The sequence below is a fragment of the Tursiops truncatus genome, chromosome 18 (genome assembly GCF_011762595.2).
Source record: "Tursiops truncatus isolate mTurTru1 chromosome 18, mTurTru1.mat.Y, whole genome shotgun sequence".
Lineage (NCBI taxonomy): Eukaryota > Metazoa > Chordata > Mammalia > Artiodactyla > Delphinidae > Tursiops > Tursiops truncatus.
In genome coordinates this window covers 64863139-64877614 of record NC_047051.1, presented here as the reverse complement: position 1 = coordinate 64877614, position 14476 = coordinate 64863139, and the positions used below count along the sequence as shown (strand labels likewise).

Sequence of the window (14476 nt, the reverse complement as noted above, 5' to 3'; positions counted from 1 at the left end):
GCAGTTATATATATAGCTGGACTCTAGCTGGATGAACAAGTGTTTGACATTTAAATACTGTAAACGATATATTATACGCTCCCCTCACTAACACACTGTCAATATTAAGAAGGATGAAGAGATATGTTAAATACATAAGGCACAGAGAAGAGCACAAGTGATGCAAATAAACCTATGATGACACCGTTGCATCAAACAAACTTGCGTGAAATCAATTTCATTCCGCGCATGTAGGGTCTTCTGTAAGAAATGAAAAAGCCTCGCAAAGAATCACTAAAAGTAATTTAATTTTGTGTTTATAAAAAGGAATGGGAGGATATAAAGTTTCTTCTGAAAGTGTATCAAGGATTTGTTTTTTAAAAGAACGCTTTTCTGGAATTGTTTTCATTTAGTACGAACAAAAGACTGGGCAAAATCCATCAACTAATGCAAGGTTGCATCATGATCAAGACAAAAGAAATAAACCTGTCGTTTATTTTAAAATATCAATACAAGAGCTTCTTCCTCTATTGGCCTTTAAGCAGCGTTCCACCATGAATGCACCTGAAGTACTTTAGCTTAATGAAGGAAATGTGCGCTTATGAGGTCTCTTTTGTACCAGGCCTAGTGTCCAAGTACTGCAGCTCCAGAATCTATGTGTGATCCACTACACTCAGTTCTCCAAGCGTCACTGGTGGCCTCTGGAGTCAAAGCCGTTCTCCTCCATTTGCCCAATTTCTAGCTGGAGTTCCTCTGATAACTCAGCATGCATCAAAGCATCACTGTGTTTCTACAAATCCTTAACCATAACTACACGAGACCAAATGATAGACTGAACATAGAAGACGAAAAAAACATTCAGCCACAGGACGCAAGGTTTTCCTAAGCACAGTGAATAGAAAGAGAATATAAATGATATGAAGGTTGTAAAAAAGTTATTATGCCACCTAAATATTTATGCACAAGCACGATTTCAGTGAGCTTAATACGTATCTGTGAATATGAAGAGGTCATATATTCATGTATAAAGACATACATGTTTGCATATGGACAGGTATCCTGAACATCCAGGCTAAGCCTTGTGTATTAATTAATGTTCTTGGAGAGGAATAATAATAATTACGTTTATACATTTTAGTTTTTTAGTTCCCCAAATATTTATGAAGCACACACTATGGTCTAGACACACAGATGAACAATACATGTCATTGGTCTCCAGAAGCTCAGTCTATGGACTAGATAAGGATATATACCCAAACAAATATAAGAAACAGACCCTTGGTTTTGCTCGGGTAGTCAGCACAGGCTCTGCGGAGGTGGGGGAGGATGCCAGACGGAACCCTGTACTAATGGATGAGGAGGTATTTTTCACACAAAAGGAGATTTCTCGATGAGGCGTGAGAACAAGGATTATTCAACAGAAGGCCACAAGTTAGCAAGCCTAGACGGAGATGGTGTTTAAAAAGTGGGCTACACAGAATCTCTTGCTGCAGGAGGAAAGGAAGAGGGGAGCACATGGAAGAATGAGTGTGGGGGGCTCTTGACCTCGACCCACAGATCAAATAAAGCAGTCTCGTTTCATTCATTTTTCATATCATGCTTGAAATTGGATTTCCTTTGAAGAAGTAGTCTGCTGCTAAGAAAATATATTTGAAAATTAATTCATTAAAAGTACATGTCCACAGTGGGATGTACAGGGGGAATACTAAAAAGAATCTAGGTTAATGAAGCGCCTTGCATGAACATCCAAGGGGTTTGGACTTTAATCTTGACAATGAAGAAAATGAATGCTGTAATAGGGTTACTGATAGGATCACTTTTGCTTTTTTTGGAAGGTAAGTGTAGCGGCAACAGGATGGAGAATAGTTCCTAGTGGGGGTAGAATTACAGAAGCTAAGAGACCGACCCATGAGAGTCTACAGCAAAGGAAACTGGGGTGGAGAAAAGGTATTGTCAAGCATTGTGTAGATGAAAGAACAGTCTACACCAATATCCCAGATTTGACAAAGGTGACTGGTTGAAAACAGGTGTCATAATTCCTTATTTCACAAAATATTCTTACCTTGGACAACATAAAACATACTTTTTGTGTCTAGTTTTATTTCAAATAGTCATACATCTAATCGATTCAAACAAAATGTATATAGTCAAGTGTTATTATTCTTGCTGGGGCCAAAATTGTGGAGAATCCTATAAAGTGGAGCCCAGTATCCCAACTAGGTGAAGGATGCAACTACTTTCATGGCACCTTTTGACGATTTTAGGGAAAAAAAACTAATGATGGCAAGTAGTTTCCCCCCATTTTACAGATTTTAAACTGAGGCCCAGAAAACTTAAATGCGTTACCCAAAGTCATATAGCTAGTTAGTGGTGAAGCCAGCATTCCAAATCACAGTTACGTAGCTCCAAATTCATCACACACTCTCTCTACCTTCTCCCACCCTACATGTTCCCAACTCTTTGCTATTATTTTTTTATGATGCCTGGGATTCCAGTGATGACTTTTATGAAGTACGGAATCTTCTAGAAATTTACATATCCCTGGAGTGGGAAGAAAAGTATGCCCAGGCCTGGAGGAGGGGACAGTTGAACCAAGATGATGGGTCATCTCCTGGTGCAAGAGTCTTCTTGACAAGTTGGCCACGACAGCCCATGCAGATATGACCAAGAACTGTGGTCTAACCTCTTAGGAGAATGGTGGTGCTGGAACCTTCCTCAGCAGTGCTAGCATACTCTCTATACCTCTGCAGAAAGACATTTTACTGCATCTACATAAAGGGAAGTGTCTTCTTCCCTGTGTCTCCAAACTGGTGTGCACTAAAGGGGTCTTATTTCATCACAGGGTAGGGGTCCTTAAGCGTTCCACTGCCTGGCTTCTAATAGCATTTAGTCCAAACCCACTCTCCCTACCCTCTCACAAACCTTAAAAATGTGCAGGAGATTTGCCAGGTTACACTCATCCATATTGTAGGGCTCTAACGTGGTGCCATATCTCTTGGGTTCAAGGAGGGGTTGCTGACCCAATGTGGTGAAGAGACGACAAGATTCAGGGATGCCATCAAGAAGTGCAGAAATCACTCAGAGGTCAAGGGCTGTGTGGCAGCCTGCTTGGGTCAGTTGTCCTTCAGAAAGAGATGCTAAGATGGGCCTAGGGCCTTTCATAGAAATTTTTCCCATCCATAAACACTGGCATCTCACAGGCAGCAAATCCATCCTGGAGGTCTGTGCTGGGATGGGCTCAGGGTGTCTTTCTTCACAACCCAGGGCTGTATTCTATTTCCCTTTCTTGTACTCCTTCCCCATGTTTTTACCACCTCTGCTTTCAAGCTAAGAATAGGGCCTTTGGGGTCTCAGGAACCCCATTTCTTATTATGCCCAAACTATCCCCATGAATTCTAATGCTCTCTAGGCCAGGACCTAGTTTCTTGGACCTTTTGATCCCGTTATTGGATCCCAGTAAATACTAGATCCTTAAATGTTTGATGAATGAATGTCTGACAACTACCTCAAAGAAAGAAATGGCAAAAAAAAACAATCTGCTGCGTACAGCACGGTTGCCACAGTAACCAGTGGTTGATCTCCATGAAAGAAGGGGTCTGTGGAGGCAGAAAACTAGGGGAGAGCAACATTTCAAGTGTGCTACTCACAGGAGAACAAAAAGAAATCACACTACAGAGACTAGTGAGCTGCATAAGCTAAAGGATTAACTGCCTTTGGCTGTGTCTTGCAGCGACTGCTGGGACAGGCTGGGGTCTGAAGGTTGCAGTGGGCGTGGGTGGTAGGCGGGATGAAGAATGGGGGAGTAAATAAAGCTGTCCAAATATACACGTGTGAATGTGTCTGCGCAATTGTTTTCCATTAAGCATTTGTGTGGTTGCTGGGGGGCAGGGTGATAAGGAGTCCCAGGTCCTATCTCCTGGGGTGAGGTAGGCAGAGATGCTGCTGTGGGCCTTAACAAACCTGCTCAGGGCTTTTTAAGGAGATGCTCGTGTTTCTCATCATTCATTGATTAATTAGTTACCTAGTTCAGCCATCAGTCAACTTTTGACTCTTATGTTAAGATGCTGGAATGTGAGCATCTTGTAGATAATATTAAGATGCTCAGAACCCAGAGATAAGTGCTGGTCCTACCCAATAGTCTAATATGGGAACAGGTTGATATCTGAAGATGATGTTGCCTCGTGGAAGTGAAATAAGCACGGAGGAACCTGCCAGATGGATGAGGGTCCTGCATTAACTCCCTTTGTCCTAACAGGAGTGACTTCTTTGTCCTATGACCAGTTGAGAAAATACTTTTCCGATCTTCTCTGCACTCAGGGTGAATTTTTGGGTTGACATTTTAATAAATTGTTTTATAAATAATAAAAGCACCCATTTGAAATTCTGCTTTCTTTGTTCCTTCTTCCTAATGCTGTGCAGGCTGCATGAATAGCTGAATTGATAAGAAAAGTAAATAAATGACGAAGTGCATAGTGTGGTAATTAGTAGGTGCACAGTTCATGAGGTAAATCAGAATCTGAATCAAAAAGACTTGATTCAGAATTATTGTCGATTCTTCACATTGCTTTTGAGTTCAGAAGACCAATCTTGCTTTTATCTGGTTTTCAATATTAGCCAGAAAGCTATAATAATGTATTATATAAATAGGAGTATTACCAAATATTGTAGGCCCAAGTCCTAAAAAATATTTCTCTACATTAAAGAACTCAGTATGAAACAATAAATAAATAAACGTTTTGACCAAGTACAATATTCACTTAAATTTGAAATGAGATTTATGTGAGTCTAGTAGGACTCAAGTTCCCGAGGAGAGGAAAGAGATGTAATCAAATATTTACAACACAATGTCATAAGACATATAAGAGAATTGAGTGCAAAGTGATATGGGCCCAGATTTGCTAATAATATCCCGAAAATAAATCTCTTTTAAAAAGAAATATAGCGTGGGGAATGAAAATGATATGTAACCTTCTCTTTCACTTTAATTTTTCTTGAACAACAACAAAATATGTTCGATACATATGCGCGTACACACACACACGCACACACACGTATATGCCTAAGTGAAATTTAAAATGCTGAGAAACACTCATGACCATTGTAGGAGGACCAGCCCACTCACATCCTATTTAATAGAGAGGATTTCAATCCATCTAGATGCCACAGCTGCTGGCAAAAGTAGGGGGAGACACAAAGCCAGCCAAATGTAATCAACAGAAATCAGACTCATTCACCTCCCCTTTAAATGGTATTTCTCATTTTACATTTTATTTCATCTTTATTTATAGAGAACAGGTATACTATCATAATGCAAACCAACCCAAACAACCTGCTTTAGTACAGAAAACTCTGACCCTCAAGACAAGAACGTAGATAGATGTTCTTGTACTTTACCTCCATATAATGTAATTTAAGACTCAGTTAATGTGATGAGCAATTTTTTCCTTTAATTTGAAAATGTATCCGACCATCCATAAAGATGACCCATGCTCTACCTCAGAGATCTCCTGCACATATCACGATGCAGTATTTGACAAAAGGCAAATAGAAAGCCACCCGGTCTCTACTGACAATGACCATGACCCCTCTTCCATTTCTAGTTCACTTGGAGAGATTTTCTAACTAAAAATACCTGCTGATCACCACCCCCAAGGAGAGGGTGCTGGAAGAACCAAAATAACTTTCTGAGGAACAAATCACAGCCATCTAAATTACTCCTCTGACAGAGTAATGGATCTTACAGATGAAAGGGGAACAGAAGGTGTCATTTATCTTGACTTCACAAGACTTGTCAAATTTTCTTGGTCTTTCCTGAAGAACACAATCATAAATAATTTAGAAAATTATGACTTAGACCTCAAAAACTTTGAGCTAGACAACCACAACCTGGGAATGGGGACTTTCAAAAACATAGTTGTCTGCATCTCTGAGGGGAGGAATGGGAAACATGAAGCAATTTATCAGGGAAATGTATTTAGCCTGGCACTACCTACAATTGATAGGAGGGACTCCTGTCTTGGATAATTCAACTTCATTTAATTCAGTAAGCATACATTTGTTTAATGGAGCTGTGATGAAGTTGAACATCGCACCGGGCATGTCAGTTATAGCGTCTGCACCTTAAGAGGTGGTTTCTGGTTCAAGCAGCTCTGCCCCCATAGACCCTGTTAAGAGTTGAATTCTGTCCCCCGAAAAGTTCAGGATTTGAATGCCTAACCCCCAGTAGCTAAGAATGTGACTATACTTTGGAGATAAGAGTCTTTAAAGAAGTAATTAAAGTATAATGAGTTGCACTCTAATCCAATATTACTGTTGTCCTTCTAGGAAATTAGAACACAGACACAGAGGGAAGATGATGTGAAAACAAAAGGAGAAGATGGCCATCTACAAGCCAAGGAGAGAGGCCTGGAATAGATCCATTTCCTTACAGTTCTCTGAAGGAACTAACCTTACCAACACCTTGGTCTTAGATTTCTAGCCTCTACAATTGTGAGGAAATAAATTTCTGTCATTTAAGCCACCCAGTCTGTGGTACTTTATTACAGCAGCCCTAGCAAATTAATACAAAGGAAGACCTATACTCAGTGAGGAAGACCTACACTCTGTGAAATAACCCAAATGCCCTTTTTTTAGAATGAAATAAAAATGTATCTTTTAGTATTGGAAATTGAGTATAGAGAATATATATAATATTTATTTATAATAGCATATATATATATAATATAATGATGAATTATTCCCCCTCAAAATTAGAAAATACTGCTCTTGATTTTCTCAAATCTGGATTTAGCTTTAGCTTTAGGAAGACCTAAATTTATAGAATTACATTTATACTTAAATTTTCAATTTATACCAGTGTGTGTGTATGTGTGTTGATCTTTTGTTTGCATTCTTGTCCAAGCACTGGCTTCCAAAGATCAGGAGTGGAAACTGAACTCCTGCAGGAAAGGCATGCAAGCCTGAACTTCTCTCCATCTTACCTTGGAAGAAAGGCTGGGCAGGTGCAGCCAAAGCTGGAATAGATTACGCGGATGCTACATTTACTGTGATTTTTGCACTAAGGTTAAACATGGTAAGCTGAATGCATGCATTTATATTTGCCTTCTCCTGAATCATGACTTTTTAAATTAAAAAAGAAAAAAAGGGCATAAATTCACAAGGATATTTCTCTTGAGAATGGAAGAGGAGACAGAATCAAGTAAGAGACGTCAAGAAAAATGTGTAAAGCAGAGCTGAAATAGAAGTCTACAGTGCGTGGGGCTCGGGGAGGGATGGAGATGGGGGCTGGACCGAGAAGAAATGAGCCAGTGAGCACTTCTGAACCCAGGCTCAGAAAACTGGAAGCCATGTGCTTCCAAGGCTCTCCCCCATCTTGAAGAAGGACTGTTTACTTCTGCTGAGGCGAAATCAGAGTGTGAACTCAGGAACAGTGAGTCCACTTGAGGATCGTGGAAGACAGGCCGAATGGAGGGACTCAGTGAAAGTCTGTTCATGAGTGGTGAGAAGCCTGGGTCCTTTCCCCACTCAGCTCCCACAATGCTAGCAGCCTGGCTTAACCCCCTCAGGAGGACGTTAGAGGGTTTCTCTCTAAGAAAAAGGACTACCTATATGAAAAAAAAAAAGAGAGAGAAATTGACACTTGGAAGTCACCCAGCAAAAAAAGCTGACACACTTGGGGATCATCTTATAAAATTTTATTCCCTCACTATTAAGTATGAGCAAATGTCCAGACATTTGGAAAAAATCCTCCCATGTGAAAGAGGGAGGTAAAAGCAGACCATTATTTTTAAAGCACTTGGAAGGAAAAGAGATGATACAAGAAGTTTAAAAAAAACAAATGGAAAAATTCTAAGGGATGAGAAAATACCGTGATCATGAAACAAGAATTGGATGCTATAAAGAGGAGGAACATGATACTAGATATTAAAATTTTAATATCAGACATGTAAAATATTAATAGGAGAATCAGAAGACACAAGTTGAAGAAATCTCTCAGGAACTGGAAGAAAAAGTTCAAGAAACAGAAAACACAAGGGAAAATATAAGTAACTCGGAGGATTCACCTAGAAGGACTTAGGAGTGTCAACAATTGAGAAGTAAGGATTCTTGAAAAAAATAGGTAGGATATAGGAGAAATACATTCAAAGAATCAATAAAGAAAATATTCCTGTAATAAAGGACATGAGTTTCTAGATGAAATTGCCCACAAAGTGCCTACAAAGCAAGATAATTGACAAAAACTAACACCAAAACTCATCAGAAGTGAATTCCCGTTGTTTAAATCACCCAGTCTGTGGTTCTTTGTTATGGCAACTCTAACAGACTAATACGCTTGGGAACTGCGTCATGTCACTTGTTCTATCAAGGGCATGAATCCAGGACACATCCTTGCAGCTAGGCAGAGATTCAGTTGAAGGGAATTGCCACTGTCAGTCATCTTGGGAAGAAGGTAAATCCTGGTGCAGGCAACGAGCAGCCCTTGAAACACATAAGGGAGAAGAGACTTCTTCTGATTTGAGTTCTAAAGGATTTGGGAGACGGGGGAAATGATGGCATTCGGGCCTGGACTCTTACGTTCTGAAAACACTTGCAGTATTCCTAGTAACAAAGTGAGCTACCTGCCGTCAGTGCATGTGGAAGCAGAAAGGGAGCTGACCCAGTAGAAATTCTCAGATTTGGAGAGAGGGGGTCCCTTCTTTTCAAAGTTACAAGCTACTCTCTGGTGGTGTACTTTCATTTTCCCTAAGCATTCAGTAAACTGCTCCTGAAGTTCATAGCTGTTCTTGTTGCAAACAGAGATCTGCTCCCAGGTATAGTAGGCCCAGCCAAGGGACAGTCAAAGAGTGGTCGACCCCCAAGGAAGACAGCTGTGCTCAGCAGAAAGCACTTATAAGATCTTTGGCTGCATAAACGACACAACATTTTCCATTTCTGTTAGCTGAGCTTTACCCACTTGGTACAACAGACTTTCAAGCATCAGTGGATTATTCAAAGGCTTGAGAAAATATTTGATTACCTGAAACAAAAATCTGATTCAAATGTAGAAATAGAACAGTTCAATATTTTATTTAATGAGCCAAATCTCTAAACCTCCTCCATCTGTACCCATATATGCGACTTCTACCCAGCAACCATAGACAGCTCTCCCTACATGGATCTAGGATCAATGCTCCACTTGTGTACTGGATACTATTCCCTGTCTGGAAGTTCCTTTCTCTCTAGGATCACCATTTCTCTCACTTCCCTCTTCTACGGAATTATTTCCACTAGTATAGTCTTGTTGTAAGACCTCATTGCTTAAAAAAATGTACTCTTGATATCACAGTCCCCTCTGCTATCACCCAGCTCTCTGTTCCCCTTTATATTAAACTCCCAGAAAAAGATGTCTATATTCACTCATTTGGCTTTTCATCCACCATTCTCTCTTGAATTTACCTCAAATAGACCTTGTCCCTATTACACCACTAAAAATGACTTTGCCAGGGTCAACAAGGACGTCTTTTTGCTCAACCTCTAAGCAGCATTAAACACAGCTGGCGGCTCCCATGTTTTTAAAGCATTTTCTTTATTTGGTTTCCAGGACACCACATTCTCCCAATATTTTCTATTTCGTCTCTGACCTCACTTCTTCTGAGTCTTCTTTGCTGGCTCATTCCCCTCTTTTCAGACCTCAAAATGCCAGAGTGCCCCAAGGGCTCAGTTCTTTCTATATTAACTTCACTTGCTACATTTACTCCTTAGTTGATCTCATACAATCCCATAGCTTTGAAAATAATCCCTAAAGTGATGGCTCTCAAATTTAAATTTCTAGCCTCAATTTGTCTTCCCAACCCCACAATGGTGTACTCTATGACACTTAAGGCTCAAATCTCTATCCCTCCTCTCAGCCCCACTCCACTCCCCTATCTTAAGTTACTGCAGCACCATTGGCTGAGTCAATAGAACGGCTACGATGACAATTTCCTACTACTTTTGTCTTAAAACGAAAGGTCTTTATTATGTACCTCTCTTATTAGAGAATTTTTAATATTTTTAAAATAATATCACTTTCAGGGCAGGATCCAGAACAAAATAGTGATATGAATATCATTTTTTTAAGTGTTTTTAAAGTGACACTTAAAAAAGTTTTTAAACTTTTTTAAAGTTTTTAAAGTGTTTTTAAAGTGACAAATTAAGTGTTTTTAAAGTGACACATTTCTTTAAGTGACAAAAGGTTACTTCTATCCAAGTAGAACAAAGTTGGAGAGCCATCAAATCATGCATGTCCTCTGGTTACCAACTCTCCAGAGACGGAATAAGAAGATACAGGCTTAAACTACCGCTGGAGAGACGAAGAGAGGCATGAGAGGGAGCTTTCTGGATGTGACCCCAGAGGGGTCCTGGCTAGAAATGGGCCACTAGAGAAGGGAGACACGTTATCCCTCCAGGTCCCCATCTGGAGCTTTCCTGGCGTAGGCAAACTCAGTAGCCATACAGGGTTTACACCCAAGGAGGTTTTCACATATGTATGCCTCCAGCTTATTTTATTTTATTTTATTTTAATACATAATGCCCTTCAAGTTTCCTTGGAAGTCTACTGCAAATAACAGGTTTTAGCACATCAGGTGATATGTTGCTTCCTGAAGCATTTAAATTAATTTTCTATTACCAGTGCAAACGTGTACCTTCCAATTTACCCACTGCACAATAACACCTAATTTAAAGCAATTAATGTTCATTAATGGCCCCATCTGCATGCTTATCGCTTTATCCTTAAATACTTGAGACACGGTATCCGTATTTTAGAGCTCCCTTCTTATCAGCAAGCATTCTTATCCTCGAGGGTAAATGTAAGACTAGTGTACCAGTATCTCATATCTTTATAAGAAAACCACATTGCCTTTTTTTTTCCCCTGGAAAAAGCTAGATGATCAAGGTAAATATGCATTATACCAAATGTAGCTAATAAAAAAAAAAAAGAAAAAGAGGGTTTGTAATGGTGTGCTTAGCTCCCTCCACTATGTTTTCTTTTTTTTCCCTAGAACTGGTGTGGCACAGCAGTACAGGAAGTGCTCTCCGGCCAGTCCTGACAGGATTTTGCCAGGAATGGGTGGAATGCAGCAGCAGCGCCATGAGGTTTTCCTGCCTCGCCCCCTTCAGTAGATCAATGCCTTGTAGGGAAAGGGCAGGTAGGGGGATCTTCTGACATCACAGGGCATTCTGAGCATGCGCGTTAGCAGCTGCCAGGCCTTGCTTTACCACTTGTTAGTTGCTTTAGTTGTGTAACTGGAGGACACTAGCTAAACTTTCTGAACATCTGTTTTCTCAGCCTGACTGATCAGGTTTTTCTCAGGATTGAAGAAGAGAGTATGCTAAAAGATAAAATCATATCGTGATTAAGAGGGTAGTCTCCACCGGTCCAGACTTCCTGAGTTCAGCTACCGGCTTTACCTCTCTCCTGCCTCGGTTTTCTCATCTACAAAATGGGCATCATAACAGTATCTATCTTAAAGGGTTCCTGTAAAAATTAAGATGAGTTAATATCTATAAATAGCTTAAAATAGAGCTTGGCAAATAGTAAAGTCTTGGTGAACATTGGGAAAAAACAAAAACTGTAGATACTTTGGAAACCACAGCTATTTTTATTAAAGGCTTTTCCCTAAAGTCACAGTCTGTGGTGCTAAAATGTGACTTCTGGGCTTAGAGACAAGAATCCTGGCACAAGGGAACATGCAGGTGGCTGGTCTCACACCCCACCCCGTCTTAGAGGAAGGCAGAGTAAGTACCTCTTCTGTGACACTATTATGTCTTAAAGTCCTGACAGCCAATTGCATATGTAATTCTTGAAAGAGAGAGAGAAGGCAAAAACAGAAAAAAAGTTAAAAGTAAATAATATGTTTACACCATTGTAAGAAAAAAAGCAAATGAGTTTGGATGGGATTATTTTTTAATCCTGTTGCTTAACCAAGATAACCCATCTGATTTCTCTACTCCTAAAAAAAAAAAAAAAGAAAGAAAACTTAATAAACGTTCCCACACATGTGATTTCAATGCAGTTTACATTTACGAGTCATTATCATTTTGGTGGAAGGCAAAAAAACGATGTTCAGCTTCTACTGGAGGGGCAGATGGAGATGGAGTTTAGGAAGTTGACACACTAGCTGACAGAGATGAGTAAAATTTACGTTCCAACCCACCTAATGGCAAGCAATTATCTCTGAACTAGGATAACAAATGCGCTTTTTTATCCTCAAAAAGTTGACATGCATTATAGAAATTTCCAGAAGGCGTATTTTCTGTAAAGAAGCAACTGCTTCTGTATTCGGCATTTAGTACAAGAGTTTAATTGGATGCTGACCCTTTCAGAAGATTTTATGACAAGTTAAAGTTAGATATTAAGAGAATAGAAAAATCTACCTGAAGTTGTCTGCTACTTTCTATTATCTATTCCTCTGTTTAAATATTGCCTTACAAATGTACTTTTACTACATATTCAATACGATTGACAGATTTTGCCTTTAGCAAAATACAAATTGCTTTATGCACAACTATTTTATGAGTATCACAAATAAAGGTGGGAATTCGGTGTTTATCGTGGTTTAAAAGACCATCTTAGCATGAGAAAGACATTTTTGATTCCATGATTAGTTGACATCCTACATAACAAAAAAATTGGCAAATACAGTGGTGTAAGTTATCATAGGTGACATTATAGAATTAAAATGTATTGATATAAACGTTAAGACAATTTAAATGTCTTATAGTGTGAATTTTGACTCCTAAGTTTATTCTACATAAAAAAGCAACCAAAGTAGATGCAGTGTCCTATCTACAAATTACATACCCTGAAACAGGATGAAATGACTTTCGTTTACTTATTTTCATGAAGGCATAAAATATAGCTACTACATGATAAAAAGTAAGATTTTGAAAATTAAGTTACACAGAAAGACCAGAAATATGCATCCACAGACTGTGAGAAATGGAAATGACCATAGTTATTGTCTAGTTCAAATCCCTTATATTAGAAATAAGGGAGCTGAAGCTAAAAATATTGCCGTAACATTATAACTGTGGTGATGGTAAAGAAAAAATGAAAATATCTTCAGCCCTTTGAAAATTAACCATAGCTCTATTTTAACAGTATTAAAATCTTAATTTAGCAAATATACTGGAAAGAAAGGCATACCAGAAAAAAAAATCAGCATGAAGGTGATCTAGTCCAATGAATTGATGATAGTCCTGTCAGATCAAAGGAAAGTGTGAAAGAAAGGAATAGGAAGAAAAGAAATAACATTGAGTACCTGCTATATAACAATATCACATTAACATAACTTATTCAAAAGACTGAGTTTAAAATGTCTTAACACTTACTAGTCAGTGTCCTTGAGTGATTCAAGCCCTATCAATCTCTGATCCCACATTTCAAAGCGAAGGAAATAATGCCTAGAACGATGTGAGGACTACACAAGAGATGTCTGTTAAGCATTAAATTATCCATGCAGAATAGAAAGACCATCCTGTACTCTTGGATTCTCAGAATGGTTCTATCACTTAATGCTCATAACCATACCATGGCATAAAGTTAGTGGCAGAACTGGGATTCAAATCAGGCCTGTCTAGTCCCAAAGCCAAGCAATACTCATGTATTTGGCCTCAAGATATCTGTACATTTCTCTGCTGGGAATTCTTCCTCCACTCCCCTCTCCTAAATCTTCAACTGCCTGTTAAATCCTATTCATCCTTTACAGTTCATTTTAAATATAACTTTTTCAGTAAACTTTGCCTGGAGCTTCTATTACATGTTCTCTTAGTATTCTCTCATTTTTCCTTGGTTGTATTAATTAATAATTAAAGTTGTTAATTCATCTTCCAATTATTTTTAACTACTGTTTCTCTACTAGACCGTCAGCTCAAGCAGGGGCCATTTCTTTCTTTCCGACCATCATGTCTCCCATCCCTAGGAGGGCACCTGACACAATGCAGGCATTCAATAAAAATTTGTTGGATACATCAATTAATGGTAAGTGAAGACTGAAAAAGAGTTTTGGGTTGGCAAATAGTTTTGTTTGGTTTTATTTATGGCCGTGCTTCACGGCTTGCAGAATCTCAGTTCCCTGATCAGGGACTGAACCCGGGCCACAGCGATGAAAGCCCGGAATCCTAACCACTAGGCCGCCAGAGATCTCCCTGGTTTTATTTGTTAATGACAGAATGTTAATAAGATCCCTGAGGATTTCAAAGAACTTGATCCAGGGCACGGAAGCAAGAGCTGCCCGAGAAAAGGAGGAGGAACAGTTCTGACACTGTGATAGGAAAGACAACTGTAAGATCATTGTAGATGCAGAAATATTTTCAAAGGAGATCCCTTCATAGACATTCTACTCGGTAGAGGGTGGTATTTACATGTGAGAATGAGTGACTGAAAGGAGATGGGGTTCTGAAGAGCTTAGTGAAGAGAACGGAAGAAGGTAATAAATGAGAGTCCAGAGCTGCCAGAAAGCATCGAGCATTCAGC

The 14476-nt window shown here is 39.2% G+C and overlaps 1 protein-coding gene across 1 annotated transcript in view; it reads right to left on the bottom strand.

Moving 5' to 3' along the window:
• The window catches only part of HS6ST3 (heparan sulfate 6-O-sulfotransferase 3), a 661842-nt gene that overhangs the window by 140594 nt on the left and 506772 nt on the right, over positions 1–14476 (bottom strand). The window lies entirely within an intron of this gene.